The sequence below is a fragment of the Alexandromys fortis genome, unplaced genomic scaffold (assembly GCF_014885135.2).
Source record: "Alexandromys fortis isolate MF-2015 unplaced genomic scaffold, M_Fortis_MF-2015_v1.1 scaffold_40, whole genome shotgun sequence".
Lineage (NCBI taxonomy): Eukaryota > Metazoa > Chordata > Mammalia > Rodentia > Cricetidae > Alexandromys > Alexandromys fortis.
The window spans coordinates 9,585,173-9,603,165 of NW_026067966.1; the positions used below are offsets into that span (position 1 = coordinate 9,585,173).

The window sequence follows — 17,993 nt, forward strand, 5'->3', positions numbered from 1 at the left end:
AAAAGCTTTAAAAACAGTGTGTCATTTGTTAGGTTTGTTTTGCTACATTGGAATCCTAGCAAGGTACAACTCACAGACTCTTTCTCCCTCTCTATTTACTTGAAATGAACTAAGAGTAGTAAAAAGAGGCCTTTTTTTTGCCATGCTGTGCAATTTTGTAGTACAATGTATCACTCCTTATGCATAGTCAGTCCCAACAGAGTCATCAATGCTACAATTTCACTTTGTCCCTTCATTGTCGTTTCTTCTTATATCCTTCATTTTTATTTATTTATTTACTCCCGTCTCATAGTCTTTGAATAATGGCCCTCAAAAATGTCCTTATCCCAAACCAAAAAACCATTGATCAATAGGAATTATAGTTGCAGGTGGAAATGAAGTTGCCTGTCAGATGGCAGCACAATAAGGAGATTAGCTAAGCTGCTAACTGAGTATGATAAGGATGAAAGGCCTATGGCTTTGAAGAAAGAAAAGGTCTCAAGGAATTGTAGCTACTTGCAGACACTAAGGCAAGAAACTGATTGTTTCTTGCGTGGCTCTGCTGACACCTGAAGTGGTACAACAGACATTGGAAACGAACGTACATGCTTCTAAATTGCCTTGAAGAGGTGGTCGTGATTATTCAAATACATATTTGTTGTGGGAGTTCATTCAGCCAATAGCCTTTTGGGTACTGGCCCAGTAGGGTATGGTCTGATAATGTACTTTGTGTGGACTGATAAACACAGACAGGAAGCATGCTCACTCTCTTGGGAGGTAGACGGAGTTCTGTTTGCAGCTTCCAGCACCCACAGAGCAGAGGACTATGGCTCTCTACCCTTGTTGCGAGTTTTTCCCCAAATGAATATTTGTTATCCTTTATTTCGGGCTGTCATGAATTTCCTTAATAATACCTACACATACTGAACAAGATGAAACAACTTACTGATCTGTCAGTCAACTCACTGGGAAACTAAACACTGGGCCTGAACTAAGGTGGAAATTATTATTATTTTTTTTTTAACAGAACTTGCCTCAAGTTTATTTGTAAAAACAGCATAAGGTCCTGAACATCTGCAAATACTGTGTAGGTGTTCACACCAGTCCATCTATCTTCACATTGGCAAACTGCGACCTTTTTTATGGGGCCTTCACAGGGGCCTGGGCACCTTTAGGAGCCTGAGCTGCAGCTGAGGCCTCTACCTTGGCTTGAACCTTGGGCTTTGTTTTTTGGAGCCTAAGACCCCTGGCCATGTAGCTTCTAATCCGCTTCCCAAGCTTGGGGTGAGCAATTAAAGCCAGACGAGTGAGTTTGCGGGTGGGGCCCTTTGGCACCTTGGGCTTCACCACCTGGGGCTTCACCAGGGCCTTGATGGCCTCCGCAGGTGCACTCATGGCCTTTGCATTATTTGCCTGCTTCTTCTTCAGGACTTTCTTGTGCTTCTTGGCAAAGCGCATGTTCCTCAGGAACTTGGGGTCAACACCCTTGAGAGATTCATATCTTTGTGACCGGGGTTTCTTGATGCCATTTCTGTGCCATTTCCGGGACTGGTTGTGTGTGGTGTTGTTCTTGGACTTGGCCATGGCTGGACGGTAATCGGAGCCTGCGACCGGAAGAGAGCCCAAGGTGGAAATTATAAGTTCACAAAAATTCAATTAAATTTGTGTTAGACCATAGACTTGACAGAAGAAAGCGTCCACAAGAAGCTATTGACTAGCTATGGCTTTTACTACAGTCATTAGCTTTTCAAGCCCTAAGGTCTTATTTCTGAGTATGTTAAACAACACAACTTCTGTATGGATATTTTATATCTTTAAAGCCATTCATACATAAAAAGGAAGTATGTTCTAAAAATTGAATGATTGCAGGATTTCTACATTGTACAAACAAAGAAAATGAGTTTATAGGCAAATTTCTATTGCTTGAGGGGCCTGTACAAACCGCCACTGTATTGAATATTACACGGGGCTCTAACAGAATAGCAAGTGTCAGTGTATGTCAGCATAGAAAAATTTCAATAATGTGCAATACAAAAGTTGAAAACAAAGCAAAAAAAGGAAAGAAAAGGAATGGCTCAGAATGGGTCGGAGGTTGACTCGAATTCGGGATGACAGAGGCCACCAAATTAAATTCGTGTGAATATTAATGAATGAGTAAGTGACTCCAAAGTGCCCGGCACACAGCTGACATCCATAAGGGAAGCAGACAGGAAAGTAATGTGAATGTCGAGCCATCTTCTCGCAAGCTGATGATACTTCAGAAGAGGAAATACGGTTTTATTTCTGTAACATAGACTCTTGTCTATAGAGAAGCCTGTAGTTGCCCAGGTAACTATAGATATAAGTAGCCATCCACATTTGTGAGTACATTCTCTTTAGTAACGAGATAGACAGCTGAGTAAGATACAGTTACTTAATATGCACAAATATAAATCTTCACACTTACTGTCATCTGGCTGGCTCGCACTTCAGTCTTTTTCTAATTCCGCAAATTGCTTTTGTCTTTGTTTTTGCTTCTTCCTCTTCTTTTTCCTCTTCTTCTCCTTCTGCTTCTCCTCCTCCTCCTTTTCTTCTTCTCCTGGTCTTTCAAGACAAAGTTTCTCTGTGTAGCCTTGGCTGTCCTGGAACTTGCTTTGTAGACCAGACTGACCTTGAACTCAGAAGACCTCCTGAATAGGGTTTAAAGGCACTCATGTTTGGCTTTAGAGCTGAGCTTTTTAGCCAGTGTAAGGAAAGAGGCCTGTGGAAATAGAGAACCTAGACTCACCATGGAGATTCTTATGCTGCAATCTGAAGGAGCTTTGGGGTATAATTTTCATGTTTATGCATCCTTGAGTGTGAGTAAAAGTCCTCTGTATAATTTTTCCTTTGCTTTAGAGGGTAACATAAAAATGACAAAAAAGGAAATAAAAGAAATCCCAACCAAGTTTTTAAAAATTTTTTATAACTGGCAAAATTTTTAAAAATTTTCAATAAATGATAAATTTTAATTTGATTACATACATGATGAATTAAAAAGCAATGCCAAGTGTGACAGCGGTGGCACAAGCCTTTAATGCCCGGCAGCCAGATCTCTGTGAGTTCGAGGCTAGTCTCACAGAGAAACCCTGTCTCAAAACTCATTCCTCCAAAAGGTACTCAAAACTTTACATTTAGGAATTTACTTATCAGTTTCCTAAATAATGTTCTGAGTAAATAAAGAAAATAGAATTGTGAAATGTTCGGAATGAGAAAAGTGGCGCATGTCAGAACTCTGGAGAACAGCTAAGATAACTTTCTGTGGGAAATCTAGTCTCTAACCATTCATTTGCCTTTATTTCCTGTGTACGAGTGTTTGCCTGCATGTATATGTGCGCTACATGCATACCTGGCACACACCGCCCGCATTCCAGGTAGTGCTCAAACACTGAACCAGGTTCTCTTGGACTTCATTTTTCGATAGAAAATGAGATTGGAAGCAAAGCTAGTGCAAAAAGATGGAACATAAAAACATGAGTCGTGGATGAATTTACATCAGAGTTAAGATAAAAACAGGCTAAGAGCACCCGCGGCTCTTCCACGGGGCCTAAGTTTGGTTCTCTGCACCCACATCTGGGGGCTCACATGTGCCTGTAACTCCTCCAGCTTCAGGAACCCAGCACCCTCTTCTGAGCGGTGCAGACATCTGCACTCGGGCACGCATGCCAGCACACTCACACATACACAAGAAATAACTTTTTTAAAAAAGATAAAAACAAAATAAGCACAGAAAACTTTTGGTAGAGTTATGCTGAGCATAAAATCCAGGGTCTGAGACATGTTAGATGAGCACCCTCACCTGAGCTACGGCCTCAACCTGCAAAACAACTTTTGCAGACTCCTTGTATTTCTCATCTACAGTTCCTAGACTGTAATGCACAAAAAGGTATGAGGAAAATATATACCTTATAAATAAGGTATGGGATATATATGGATGTAAATGTGGGCAAAACCTTACAGTCTAGAAAGGAGACCAAGAGAAGTTAAAATGGGCGACGAAGAAGTACGGTGCACAAAAGACACATGGGACAGGAAAGAAGAAGAGAGACTGTGTGTGGGGTGTTACGAAGGAGGTTGAGGGCTAGTGGAGAGCTGGGAAGATGATGATGATGATGGTTAGAATCTTCTAAAGCATTTTAAAATGCCACAATGGCATCTAATACCTTGTATGATAATTGAAAAATGCAAGAAATTATTTTAAAACTAACAATTATGGGACTGGAGAATGTCTCCGTGGGAAAGACCATGACTGCTCTTGCAGAGGACCTGGGTTAGTTCCCAGTACCCACATGGAAGCTCACAACCACCTATAACTCAAGTTCTGGTCCGCTGTGGGCGCTAGGCACACATATATACACACACATGCAAGCAAAATACACATGCACATAAAATAAAAGTAAATAAATCCTTAAAATAATAACTATCGAAGGGCTGAGCACCATCAGCTCTTTAATTTCTGGCTGTTAATGTGATTTTTCATAATTCCCCAATGACAAAATAAAAGAAAAATAAAAGAAAACCAACAGATCTCTGCACTAAATTAATCATAGATAAAACTGGTCTACTTTTGATGGCAGTTCTCATATACAGTGTGAATGGAACAAACCATGCATTAGTATGCACGGAAGCCAGTTGTGTTATTCCTATAGGGGTATTGCAAGGTATAAGTCATATTTTGAAGTGCACAGAATAAAATGGGTGTGTACACAGAATCAACTTATACATATTCCATATCTCAACTCCCTCACCCTACCAGTCAAGTGACCCTGTGCGTCTTTTGATCTCCTTGAGCTTCAGTTTCTCTTTCTGTAAAATGAAAACAGCAGTATTTATTGTTATAGGATTGTAAGGGCTACTGCATATACATTGTGCACCAAACCCTGAACAGGTTTAAGAGTGGTCTCAGTTGGTACAGGTAAGCCTCCCACTGTCTCTGCATGCCCGAGAACAACTCCCTCCCTCTCATCTTCAGGTCTCTTATGTGGGGAAGAGAACAGTTAGAGCCACCTGGGAGCTTTACAGTCAGTGTGCCACACACAGCATTACCCTGTTGGCTATGGTCATGAAACAATACACGTGACAATTATTGACACGAGACCCCAAAGGGAAAACGACTGTCTAGTTTGCCTGTAGAGCACAGATAACCAAATACTGCCAGTTACCGTTCTCCATTGCTTCTTACTTTCTCAACAGGACACCTTCAGGTATGAGGGATTTCTGGTTCATTATCCATTATCTTTGGTGTGCCCATTTTTAATGCCTAGAGTTTGCAAATCCTGGCATCAGGACTCTTGAATGTCTGTTTATTGTTGCTATCCTGATTTTACTTGTTGGAATTGAATTTTACCCAGAGGCCATGACTTGGCTCTTCATCGTCCTTTCTCCCCCTCCCCCTTTCACCTTCTGACCCTCTCTCTTCCTTTGCTTTCTTCCTCTTTCTGCTGTCACTGACGTCACCTTTGAGTGTTCCAGAAAACTGATACAGAGGATTAAATGTGCTTGTGGAGACTTCTGCTCTGCGACTGTCTACCCCTTCCTCATTGCTGGTTGAAAAAGCTTTGGTGAGCAGCTCACCAACTTCCATTTGTCTGTTAAGCAGGAAGAGTAATGACATCTTTCCTTCAGCATTGAGGGCTGAGCAAGAGAACACACAGGAGAAATCCAGCACATAGTCAGATACACGGTAAACTCAACACAGCAAATGTTCAGTGCTGTTATCCTTCTGTTAATATTAATAGTTTATTCTTGAAGCTGGGTGGAGGCGGCATGCACCTTTAATCCCAGCATTTAGGAGACAGAGGCAGGTGGATCTCTGTGTGTTTCAGGACAGGCTGGCCTCAAAGTGAGTTCCAGGACAGTTAGGGCTACACAGAGAAACTCTGCCTCGAAAAAAACTAATAACGATAAATAAATAAATAAATGAATAAATAAATAAAATTAGCCTTAACAAACTTTATATTTTAATAATTTAGTTGAGTTCTTCCCTCCCTCAATTAATCATGCCACCCTTAAAGCCTCTGGGTTTGAGATGGGAAAAGCATAGTTTTCTTAAGCCACTTTTTTTGTTTGCTGGTATCTAGGAGACTAAACTTCCTTGTTTCCCTTCTCCTCTTTCTCTGTATTATTCACGGCAATACAGTAAAACTTAGTGTGGTATATGTTTCATTAGCCTTAGAGACTTGCTTCTGCTGGAAATCTGGCTACAGACACAGTGGGTTCCTGCTGGTAGAACTCCCGTGGGACCTACTGCCTGAGTCCGGAGGACTCTGTGGGCCTCATTTTCCTGGAGAGGACTTCTGATGGAAATGTGTTTGCCCTGGTGACCAGGGACTCCCTTGACATCTGTGTGGTTGTCAGGTGGCCCCGGGACTGAAAATGCAAGGCTCCGACTAGACAGACCTCATTCCTACACAAAGACAGAGGTGCGGTTTGAGGCCAGTAGGCTCATCTCCAGGAAGATGGCTTCTGTTTTTCTAAAATTTCATCATTTGAGTCAGTTATTTTATTCAGTCACCGTCTCTCTAGGCAGTTTCTCAGAAAAGCAAAGAATCTCCGGGATTGTGGGTCCATGGTCAAATCAGTCTCTGTCATCTATGGATCAGGGCGGTTAAGGGTGGAGGTAGTGATGGCAGGTGAGGAAGGAACCTCTGGAATTTATTTCTTTTTCTGGGATGGGTAAGTCCTAGGAACCTTACTGGTTTACTATTGCTGCATCAAAAATGATTACAACTCAGCGGCTTAAACAAACAAAACAACCAGAAAACCCAACCAAAAAAAACAACAACACATTGATTATTTCGCAGTTTTCCTGTGTCATGCATGACCCAGAAGTGGCTTAGTTGTCCAGGTGTGTTTTCTTTTGCTGTAATAAACACCATGACCAAAAGCAGCTTGGGGAGTCAAGGGTTCATTTTGTCTCACAGCTTAGAGTCCATTGTGAAAGAAGTCAGGGCAGAGACTTGAGGCAGGAGCCTGGAGGCCTGAACTGAGGCAGAAGCCATGGAAGAACACTCCATACTGGCTTGCTCTCTATGGCTTTCCCAGGACCACCTGGCCAGGGTTGGCATCACGCTTAGCGGGCTAGGCATCCCCACATCACCCATTAATCAGGTGAATGTCCCCACAGACTTTCCTACAAACAATCTGATGGAAGCGATCCCTCAAGGTTCCCTTCCCTCAGAAGATCCCAGCTTGTGTCAAGTTGAGAAAAATCTAGTCAGCCAATTTGGATTCTCTGCATAAGGTCTCAAACATTCGCCATAAAAAAGCTTGTTGGTAATACATTCCTTTCTAGAACTCGAGATTCTCCTCCAGGAGAACAAGATTGACAGCGTAGAACTGGGGTCTCGAAGCCACGAGGAGCTGCCTGTAGTTCCAGGTCCCGTGGCTGTCAGCACCAGCAGGTCTTAGCAAAGCTTGCTTTGGCTAGTTGCTCAATCCTCCCCTTTCCAGTTTTTAAGACTGGCTATTGTCAAGTAGACTAGAATTGTGGGAGCGACATTCTGAGATTTCACGAGAAAAATCTAGATTATGATGAGGCAAAGCAGGGCCCACGTTTTTGCTGAGAAGCAGCGGATAGGAACTGAGCGCGGCTGTCTCCTTGGACAGGGAAGGTTCCTTTAATCTTCCAGCCCTACGGAGAGGCTGTGTCCGCGCTGCTGCCTCAGCGGCGTCTGTCAGGCCACATGCTCGGTTGCCTAATTCACGTATCTGAGTTTGTGGCCTAGCGTTGCGTTTTTGAAGGATCAAAGAAAACGACACGGCTCAGGGAAAACGGAGTAAGTAGGCTGTGGTGGAGAAAAGGGAATCAAACAGGCGTGTAGATCTTCCCAGTGACGAATTAGAATATAAAAGAGGTGAATGGCTTCTGATTTCTTCCTGGCTCTGCTCACACTGGGGACTTCAGGATATAATTGGATCTCTGTGAGCTACAGTTCCTCTTTTGGGGTACAATTCCTTTCCCACAGTTTCTGATTCAGATAGACTTGGCTTGCCACTTTGAAGTCTGACGTGTTGACAAAGGATCAAAGCTTTCACCAGTCAGGCCAATTCAGATAACAAAACCATCCGCATTTAGACATTAACCTAACACCTATGGGCCCGGGGAGTAAGAGCCAGCGTGAGGAAAGATGCTAATGATTAAATGGTTCGTTTAAGCAAACAGGAAATATTTCTTCTCAGAGTTGGGAGTCTGGGAAACTGAGTCAGAAATCTGGTCCTACAGATCAGGAAGGGAAAAGACCCCTGTAGCCGCATTGGTACCCTTGCATTGGTACACTGACAGCTGCTGGTTCCTGTCATTCAGCCAGGGGAGTCAGGGCCAGTCCAGTTCCGAGGAGACTGCTTGCTGACTAACCTCCAGGGCTGAAGATGGGGTCTTGTCTCAGATTAATTTGTAAACGTATATGGAACAGGCTACCCAGCTCAGTGAGATGCAGGGGTTCAGGAAACCAATAAGGAGCGAGAGACTTCTGGTCACTGTTGGCACATCGCTGGCCTGTGATCTGAAGTCACTTAGATACATTCCTTCTCCCTCACCCTTCCCAAGAACACAGAGAGAAGCACCCCCATCTCCTAACGGACTCTACTGAACTCAGCCCCGTGTGTGGGGTGACCGGAGCTAACAGAGGTGTATTGTACAGAGAGTCTCTTATTTTTCAATGCAAAGCAAATTAGATGCCTACCTAGTCTTGATTTAAAACACAAGCTCGGTGGCAGTTTCCTTGCCTAGCATGTGAGAGGCTTGGGTTCAGCATAAATAAGTAAAATGCAAACTATATCTTTTTATTTAAAAAATCCCTTTGACGTGAAAATAGAAGTGAGGGTATGAGGGGAGGGAGGGGCCTAAAGCCAGAGGGGTGAGAATGCAGGGTAAAGTTCAGTGATATACAGTGTACAATGACATACAACGCTGTAATGAAATACATTGTTTTGTATACCAACTGAAAAAAGAGTCAGTGAAAAATGAAGGAAAGAACCCTTTTTAGTTTCCGAATTTCTGGCTCTGAGACATGTTTCCCACCAAGAAAAATCACTAATGACTTACAGGTGTGGAAAGCCTCACTGCCGGCAGCTTGGCTTTTTAATGCGGCTCTAATCCGTCTGCAAAGTCAGGAGAACCCTAAGTGATCTACACCTCACGGTCAGGAGAACACGTGATGTATCCAGTGGGGACCCTCAGTACTGCATAGCGTGTGCATTGGCAGTCATGCCTCAGTCATGCCTCAGTCATGCCCCAGGAAGCCTGAGAACCACAGGATGTTAGGAGAACATGCGATGTATCCAGTGGGGACCCTCCAGTACTGCATAGCGTGTGCGAGGTCAGTCATGCCTCAGTCATGCCTCAGTCATGCCCCAGGAAGCCTGAGAACCACAGGATGTAAGGCAAAGGGCACACATGTTTCCATGAAGTCCGGTTTTGAGTGGTGCTTTGTTTTTGCTTTCAGAACAGCTCTTGCAACATATCCGGGCCAATTACTTCAGATATTTTGGTATCTATCCTTTTGTAATATACAACCTTGGTTTGGGTTAATGATCCAAAGAAGCCTTAAAACTATTTCATAGCTGATGGTCTCAACGAAAACAACTCATACCAAAGTCATTTTTTATTTATCAGCTTCTGGGGGTAGCTGTGGTGCCCACAAAGTACAGAAATGGCAGGTTTAGGGCCTGAGCCGGTGAGCACGGAGCATTTAGGCAGCAGTGCGTGGGTGGCTGTGGGTTATTAGCAAAGACCTCCTGGTAGGAAGGACAGCTGTCCCGCTGGAGGGAGGTGACTGCAGGGTCACCAGCCACTGCACTTGATGTCATTTTCTCTAGGAATGGTGATGGATGTTCAGAGGAATGAGGACCAGGGAAGGGGAACAACATGGCCAGATGCAAAGGGACTGTAGCTGCTATGCTTGTGGACACAGTTTGAAGATGTGGGAAATGTGGAAAATGCAGCCCTGGAATCCAGAAGTTAGAATTTTTTTTGTTTTGCTTTTTAAAGTTTCTTTTTTATTTTTGTATATGGGATGTACACGCGTGTGCACCTGTGCATGTATGTGTGTGTGTCAGAGGTCAGAGGTCAGTGTGGTTATGTTGGGTATTTTCTTTAGTCACACGCCATCTCATTTTTAGATATGGGTTCTCCTCACTGAGACTGGCATGTCTCCATTTGGCTACGCTGGCTGGTAGAGAATCCTGAGGACCCTCCTTCTCCCGTCTCCCCAACGCTGGGATTAGAGCTGTAGGCTGCTGCGCTCAGTTACACGGGCTCTGGGGTTCAAAACCAGTTGTTCATGCTCATGCATCAAACACCTTTACCAATGGTGCCATCTCCTCAAGCCTTTTTGAAGGTGGCTCTCTGGAAGAATGGTAAGGCTGTAATGAACGTAGAAGAATGTTTACCCTACACAGGTGATGACAGAGCTTCTCCTAGGTCCACTCCCTCACAGTACCCCTGTGCTGGAAACACACTCTAGATGGTTAGTCTTCACTGTCAGCGTGGCTCAACATAGAGTCAGCGAGTCTCAGGGAAGATTGGTCTGTGGGTGTGTCTACGGGGAACTGTCTAATACTCAGCCCAGTATAGGCGACACCATCCCCTAGGCAGAGAATCTTACGTTGTGTAGGAATGGAGAAATGGAGCCAAGCACAAACAAATAAGCAAGTGGGCACACATGCACTAAGTCTTCATGCTCATGACTGTGGATAGCATGTGGCTGTGTGAAGTTCCTGCCTTCTCCACAATGGCAGACGGTAACTTGGAACTGTAAGATGAAACAAACCACTTTCTGCCCTAGGTTGTTGTCTTAGGTTTCAATTGTTGTAAAGAGATGCCATAACCATGGCAACTCTTTTTTTTTTTTTTTTGGTTTTTCGAGACAGGGTTTCTCTGTGGCTTTGGAGCCTGTCCTGGAACTAGCTCTGTAGACCAGGCTGGTCTCAAACTCACAGAGATCTGCCTGCCTCTGCCTCCCAAGTGCTGGGATTAAAGGCGTGCGCCACCATCGCCCAGCATGGCAACTCTTCTAAAGGAAAATGTATAGTTGGAGTGACTTGTTAAAACGTCTAGTTAGAGAGGTGTCAGAAGTTTATTCCATTGAAATCATGGCAGGACATGGTGGCACACAGGCAGACACGGTGCTGGAGAAGGAGCTGAGAGTTCTACATCTCAATCCGCAGGCAACAGGAAGTGAACTGTCTACCACACTGAGCATAGTTTGAGCAAAGGAAACCTCAAAACCCATCCCCACAGTGACACACTTCCTCCAACCAAGCCACACCTCCTAGTAGTGACACTTCCTTTGGGAACCATTTTCTTTCAAACCACCACATTTGTTTTATCAAGCAACAGACGTGACTATATCACTGTTTTACAGCTGTGGGAATGGCACACAGCAAAGTGGGGAGGTGGGGTTTAAAACCAGGGTGTTTGGCCCCGAGCAAACGCATTTAATCATAGGCCGCTTGGCACTCATGGTAAGCGGCTGTGGTGGGAGGTTAATGTGGCCGTGATAGGTTAGGTTAACTGGAAAATGTGTACTGGGAAATCTAGTTAGGCGGTAAGATGGTTAATCTGGTTGCCAACTAGCCTACATCTGGAATCGACCAAAACCCAGGCAGCTGGACACATCTGACAGGAATCATTTGTGGTGGGAAGATCCACCCTAAGTCTGAGCCATACCTCCTGGGGTCAGCCCACGTAAAGGCCAAGGAAGAAACAAGCTTTTGACTTCTGCCTGCTTGCCCTCATTCTCACTGGCAAATTCATCTACCCCATTGCCGAGACATTTCTCTCATGGTAATAGAATCTACTTCTTTGGGATGACAGCCCAGACTGAAGACCAGCACCAGACTGGGACTGCTGAGATACACAGACACAGGGACTGAACTACCACCGGATTCTTGGCTTTCTGTTCAGGAGATAGCTGCTGCTGGACTCTTGAACCACGGCCTGAAAGCCGCTCTATGTAAGACACACACACACACACACTAGTTCTATCAGTTCTATTCTTTCAAAGAACCCTAACTAATACGGGAGGTGCTGCTAGTGATTTGAGGCATCCCACAAGCCATCCTGTCTTCCTATCATTTGATTTCAATGTCTCCATAGACCTGTGCCAAGCTCAGGCTCTATCATTTTTAGCTCCTTCATTCCGCTCCATTGTGTAGCTAGGAAATCATTGTAAAGGAAAAATCTGATCACACCTCTTTAAGCCCTCCACATAAAACGCATGCTCTTGGGTTACGAAGTCCGTTACGATCTGGCTCTTTTTTAGTTCCATGTCTAGACACCTGTGTCCTTACACCTCATTGTCTTAATCTCCCAGCAGCATGCATGTTGAAATTGCCTGAAGCCCAAGTCCCACCTCTGATGTTAGGACTTTGTGGACAGGAACAGGTAGAGGAGGTCTTGCAAATCTCACCAGCAACAATATTAGTTTCGGCCTCTCTAGGTGATTCTGATGAACGGCCAGGGTTGAGATCTATTACTTCACAGATAAGACTGGGCAGATCATATAGACCAGTGGTTCTCAACCTTCCTAAAGCTGTGACCAGACCCTTTAGTACAGTTCTTCATGTTGTGGTGACCCCCACATAATTTTTTTTTGTTGCTACTTCATAACTTTAATCTTGCTACTGTTACAAATTATAATGCAAATGTCTGATATGCAGGGTATCTGATATATGACCCCTGTGAAAGGGTCATTTGACTCCCAAGGGGATCATCACCCACACATTGAGAACTGATGATATAGACTCTCTAGAAGGGCCTGCTTCCTGCTCTCTGTCTCCCTCGTGGTCTTTCTGCTAGAGCTACTATTCCCTTGTCCCATTTCACCTGGTTAACTCCTGTATGGTCTTCAGAGCTTGCCTATCACTGTCTCTCGTGCCTAAAAAACATCTCATAGTGGGCTCTCAGTATGTCTTTGTCCAGTGATTGGATAAATTGGAGTTAGATGACTGAACAATGGTAATCCTTCATCCAAAGGATGCCTACATTCAAATCTCCACAACGACGGTGCCTAACAAAGTAAAGAGGACTTCGGACCTGGTTCAAATCAAGAATCTAGGGGGATTGTGTCTTAGGTTGTCTCATGGGCCCAAAGTAATCACCAGGGTCTTTACAAGAGGGAGGCAACAGCCATGGGATGAGGAAGACAGGCAAGAGACAGAGGTCAGTGAGATAAGGCTGTGCTTGCTGACTTTGAAACTGTAAAAGTCAGGGGTCAAGTTTCCAGAAAATGGACAAGCTCTGACCAATTGTCCTCCAGAGTCTCCAAGGAGAGAATGTGATGTGGGAGTGTCATATATCAATCTGTTGATTTCATTGGTTAAGCAATAAAGAAACTGCTTGGCTGGTCCTGATAGGTTAAAACATAGGTGGGAGGAGTAAACAGAATAGGATGCTGGGAGGAAGAGGAAGTGAGCTCAGACTCGACAGGTCTGCTCTGGAGCAGAGACGCCAGGCTCCGCTCTCCAGATAGCTCTGCTCTCTGAGGCACACGCGATGAAGCTCCGACCCAAGATGGACATAGGTTAGAATCTTCCCGGTAAGCGCACCTTGGGGTGCTTACATGCATTATTAGAAATGGGCTAATCCAGGTGCGAGAATTAGCCTAGAAGAGGCTAGATAGAAATGGACCAAGCAGTCTTTAAATGAATACAGTTTGTGTGTTGTTATTTCAGGCATAAGCTAGCAGGTGGCTGGGGTGCGGGGGACGCAGCCCCGCCGCTCCTATTTCAACAAGAATGTTCCTGCCAGCAGCCTTGACTTCAGACAAGTGAAATCTTTCCACTTCTGGCCTACAGAAGTATAAGATGATAAATCTGTAACAAAAGCTAATTGTTGTAAATGTCTAAGTTTTTGCTATTTGTTATAGCAACAACAGGAAAAATTAACAGATAACAGTTTACCTCTTGGCCCCTAGGAGCATGTTAAGTAGCTTTTACATATGCTGATGATATGTATAGGATATACTTTCTGCGCCTCAGTTTCCCCTTGTGTGACAAGGGTTCATACGAGGTTTAAGTGACAAAGTAAATTAACAGTGCCTTTTATGAAGTAAGCACCCAATAAACGATTCTAATTAACCCATAACAGCCTTCTAGGTACACTCTTTGTATTTTCTGAAGGAGACTAAGATGTAGATATAATTCCTAATGCCAGAGTTTACTATTTCACCCATGGGCTTGATCCCAGAGAAAAGGAATTCTCCGGCCTATTCTAAGCTCTCAGCAATCATTCCTTCTAGCAGTTATTTTGCCCTTGGTCCTATCCCATGGACGGATCTGCTTCCTGCTCATCTGCTTGGCTGTCAGCTCTTCTGGTTGATGAGCAACTGCAGCTTCAGGAGCTCATGAGTCCTTTTAGCTGCCTTGGGAAGAATGATTGGAAACTAAGTGCATGCTTTGAAGTTGGCTGACCTCAGACAATGAGCGTAGATCTGTGGAAGGATGGGGAATACATGGCTGTGGTGACTTCTCTTGCTGACTGTGCAGCCACGACACTCTACTCAGCTTACCCAACCCCAGCTCGTCCTCCTGTGAATAGACCCATCTCAGTATTTACTTTCCAGGATTGAAGATGAATGGGGAGGAGTTCCTCAAGCACTCAGACCTGTGCCCCACGCACAGACTGCATTCTGAGTGCCTCCAGTATCAGTTCAAGCGGGAACGATGAGTCAGTGCAACCTGGCTGCCAATGTTTGCAGAAAGAGAGCCTCCTGATACTCTTAAATGCTCCTAGGTGCCTCAAGGGGCATTGTCTATGTGCCTGCCATAGCTAGCGGTGCTTACCACGTTGGAAATAAAAGCTGGAATATTTAAAACATTTCTAAATCCTTGCAAAGATAGCAATAAACTCGTTATGTGTTAACACATCTTAAAATGTAGTTCATTGTTTTCTAATATGAATTGAGTGCCTTGCTCTACATATCCGTAAATCTCCTTAATGGCTGTTTTAAGAGAATGCACCTGGGTGTTGTACTTGCATTTTCTGTGTTCTGACACGGTCCCACAGGCCAGGGAGGTTCTGGAAAATTCTACCATGTACTTACAGAAGAATAAGAGTAAAAGATAAACAATTTCTTGGCATATTTTGTTCACAAATGACCTGAAGAAATTTCAGGGGGGCCTGGGACACTATTTTTTTTCAGAACCATTGACTTGAAAATAGATTTGAATCTTGGTACACATATATATCATAAGTTAAGATTGCTTATCACCACCAACTTGGTATGGGCAACAATTAGAGTCAGACAGTACCATAGCTCGAAGAGTGTGCAATGTCACGGGCTCTCAGTCTCTGCCAACAGGATATAAGATGCTCTATCAGTTTATTAGATATTATCAAAGGCATCTTTAGAGTTATGAAGGCTCACATTCTCCTCCTCCTCCTGAACTCCTTAGATGAATTAAGAAATAAATTAATACATTACATAATAGGATGCTATAATAAATACTATAATGAACAGTATTAGCAATACAACTCTACCGTGAAAGTAATATATACTCACATAACTGAACACTGCAGCTAAAAAAGTGAATTAACCAAATCCCGACAGTTCAGGATCCCAGGAACTTGAGGCAAGCCCATTTCATAAAATAATAATAATAATATTATTAATAGTGATAATAATATCATGTGAACCTGAAAATATCTTGAGGGCAATGGTGAGCAAACTGTGACAGAGGTTCAAATTCATCGCTTCACTTACATAAGGTTTGGAAGTACGGGAAACAAAATTATATATCATTGACGGGCATGCCCCTGTCTTGGATATTTACGCTCATGCCACGGGTGAGAACTATCACATTCAGGACAATGGCGAGTTTTGGTCTTGTCCTCCTTTTGAATGATGAGGATACGTAGTGAACCAGGCTTAGAGGATTTGCTCATATCTGCAGTGTTTTATATATTCTTAAAAATGTGAATTTAAAAATTGTCTGCTTGTATCTAGGTGGTGGTGGTGCGCACCTTTCCACTCAGCACTCAGGAGACACAGGTAAGTGGATCTCTGAGTTCAAGCCAGCCAGGTCTTACAGTGTGAATTCCTAGACAGGGCTACCCAGAGAAACCATGTCTTGAAAAACCAAACCAAAACAAATCGTCTGCTAGAGCTTTTGTTTTCCAGTGAAAGCAAGCATGCAGGAAAACAGGCCATGATACCAACAGCTCAAAACTCCCTGCCAAAAGACCCCAGGCTCCTATGCTCTTGTTGGCTATGGACAGGTTCAGTTATATAATCAAAATACTCATTTGTAAGCCATTAGTTGGTGCTTACCTTGGACATCCTCATAAAACAGAAGAATATTTTGCCTAAAGGCTGATACCAGCCATGTTTGTCGGCCCCAAGGAACCTTATTAACTTTAATTTTCACCCTCCCTCTAGCTTCCTTGCCAGCCAAGGAGTAGGAAAAGGGGTTGTAATGATTTGAATGTGTACCCCAAAGTTCAAGTGCTGGAACTTAATCTCCAGTGCAGCAGGGTTAAGAGATGGAACCTTTAATAGGTGTTAGGGCCTGAGGGCTCTCGCTTTAGAAGTACATTCATGCTGTTATCAGTGCTGTGGAGTGGACTACTTATAGCCCTAACTTTCTTGACTTCTCCAAGTGATAATCTGACATGTTAGTACCTAGCTAGAAGGACTTCCAACAGATGTAGATCCCCCCCCAGGATTAGACTTTCCAGCCTCCAGGGCTATGTGTTGAATAACTTTTATTACTCACAAGTTACCTAGTCTTGAGAATTCTGTTAGAGCAACCCAATGTGGACCGGGCAAGGGAACTGCCTCATTCCTGAGCCTGTCCAAGTCAGCTTGACCCACATCCTCAGGGAGGATGACAGATTTGGGCTTTTATTTTGGGGGGCTGATGGTCTGAGATTTAGGGGTGTTGTGGGTTGTCAAACCTACCAGCCCAGGTTTCTGAGAGGGACTGTTTTCTGAGCTGTTGAGTCAACTCCCACTGATTGGTGACAAAGTCCCTGTACTTTCCTGTGTACTGTTGTACCATTTTTTGATCTCAATTTCTCTCTTCTTCCACTTAGGAAAGGACCACTGTCTTGTGAAGCTACCTGGAGCCCCTACTTGGCCGAATCAGCTTCTGGTGATGCTGCCATTTTCTTCTAGGTGGGGCTTACAGGTGCAACTTGGATAAAAACGAGGATCTGAAGCCGTGCTTATATCCATTTGTCCTAGAGGGATTGCACCAGTGGTCCTTGCATTCACTTCTCCTCCTTTCTTCTGCTCTTCCCAGTACCTGAAACAAGCACTAATTAGGGACCAAAATGAAGAAGAAAAACATTTCAAGCATTCCTTACGATATATGTTGGTCTATGTAACAGGCATTGGAACACACATCTGGCTGATTAAAAACACCTGTTAAATTATTTTCTACATTTTCTCAATAGTGATAAAGCATAGAAGAAACTCTGCTTATTTTCACCCAAATGTGTTTTTTATTTTAGGACATTGTTCTTCAGAACAAAACATGCTGTATATTATAGGAGCCTAGTCACCAATTTTAGTGTTTTCACTAATGATGTACACATTCCCTTAGGTACCTACTCTGTTCACACTTTGTCTGTTTTGAGGGTCTCATAGTTTAGCCCAATTTGGCCTTGAAGTTATCTTACCGCCTCAATCTCCCTTGTAGCTGATATTACGGGCACGCACCGCCATGCCTGGCCAATCACAGCTATTTTTAATTCCTGGTAACATTAACTGGGGAAAGAAGGTGTGTTATGAGATCTAATTTATGGAGAACACCACGAGCTCAGAACATAACTGCGTAAATGAGTGCAGCGGTAACTGCAGCTGTTTGTAATGGATGGAGCAGAGGCTGGCGAAATGCTGGTCCTTCTTCCCTAAATCCAGGCCTCCATGTTGTTGTAAGATGCTCGACCTATTTAACAAGAGTCTGGGACTCTGCAGTGGCACCCGGCATCTCTTACACAGTCACATAGTTGGTAACTGGATCTCAGAATGGCAGGATGACCTAGGCGG

General features: G+C 43.8%; 1 long non-coding RNA gene across 1 annotated transcript; it reads left to right on the plus strand.

The window, feature by feature from the left end:
- Positions 1 to 7,797: 7,797 nt before the first annotated feature.
- LOC126508765 (uncharacterized) lies at positions 7,798 to 17,067 on the plus strand. Its single transcript, XR_007593967.1, has 3 exons — positions 7,798 to 7,853; positions 15,948 to 15,992; positions 17,036 to 17,067. It is a non-coding gene; the product is annotated as an uncharacterized lncRNA (long non-coding RNA).
- The last annotated feature ends 926 nt before the right edge of the window (positions 17,068 to 17,993 follow it).